Below are 1,238 nucleotides of genomic sequence, written 5' to 3'. Positions count from 1 at the left end.
TTGCAATGAGCTAGTTTATTAGACAATGCCAAAATAACAGCAGTTAGTAAAGAGAGACAGCTCTGGACAGCATGGGGCTGCGAGAATACATTACCAGAAAAGCATTTTGTGGTAAACAGCCTCAGAGCATATTTCATTTTGTAAGTCTCCAATCGTCTTTTGAAAATGAAGACATTACGTTCATACTCACAATTGTACCTGTTCCTGTCCCCAGTGAAACAGAAGAGTGAACACTGCAGTGTACCCCTTCTTTCTTGGTCTTTCTTAGCTGCATATATTTTATGTAGTGTGTTTGGTTGAGTGAGATAAGGCACAAAACACATTAACACCTGCATTCAAGACACACACACTGCCACGCGTGCGCGCACACACACACACGTAGATGGATGATGGGGGAGATTGGATTTCTGGGCCAGTGAGCAGGAAGCAGAATGCAAGAGTCTGGCTGCAGTTCTGTCACAGCAGGTCATTTGGGTACTAATGACTGTGTGTGAGCGAGTGTGTGTGCCTTGAATAAATCCTATAGGTGTGATTGAGACACACACCAGCTGCAAAATCAATTTTAAACCCCCCATTTTTATATATGGAAGTGAATGGAAGTGAAGTGACATTCAGCCAAGTATGGTGACCCATACTCAGAATTTGTGCTCTGCATTTAACCCATCCGAAATGCACACACACAGAGCAGTGAACACACACACACACACTGTGAACACACACCCGGAGCAGTGGGCAGCCATTTATGCTGCGGCGCCCGGGGAGCAGTTGGGGGTTCAATGCCTTGCTCAAGGGCACCTAAGTCGTGGTATTGAAGGTGGAGAGAGAACTGTACATGCACTCCCCCCACCCACAATTCCTGCCGGCCCGGGACTCGAACTCACAACCTTTCGATTGGGAGTCCGACTCTCTAACCATTAGGCCACGACTTCCCAGAAGCATGCGTTCCCATACCGGGAGTCGAACCCAGGCCGCCTGGGTGAAAACCAGGAATCCTAACCGCTAGACCATATGGTATTTGGACAAAGGAGTGAATAAAGGCAGCGGAGTGAAGAGGCAGCGATAGAGAAAGTGGCAGGGAGAAATAGAGAGACTTTGTTTAGTGCTGTTGAACCAAGGCTCTCAATCTGATAGTACAGGTTTCTTGTCTTGTCTGCTGCATGCTTAAATAAGATGTCATCAGTGCGGTATGGTAACGGAACCGATGATGTGCTCAGAGTGAGACCCGAGTCAGATACCGG

At 47.4% G+C, this 1,238-nt stretch overlaps 1 non-coding gene across 1 annotated transcript; it reads right to left on the bottom strand.

Annotated features, from left to right (window-relative positions):
* Nucleotides 1-942: 942 nt before the first annotated feature.
* On the bottom strand, nt 943-1,014 carry trnae-uuc (transfer RNA glutamic acid (anticodon UUC)). The gene has a single exon. It is a non-coding gene; the product is annotated as a tRNA-Glu (tRNA).
* Nucleotides 1,015-1,238: the final 224 nt, after the last annotated feature.

The sequence above is a fragment of the Carassius carassius genome, chromosome 5 (assembly GCF_963082965.1).
Source record: "Carassius carassius chromosome 5, fCarCar2.1, whole genome shotgun sequence".
In the NCBI taxonomy this organism is placed as follows: domain Eukaryota; kingdom Metazoa; phylum Chordata; class Actinopteri; order Cypriniformes; family Cyprinidae; genus Carassius; species Carassius carassius.
This window is presented reverse-complemented; position numbering and strand designations above follow the sequence as displayed.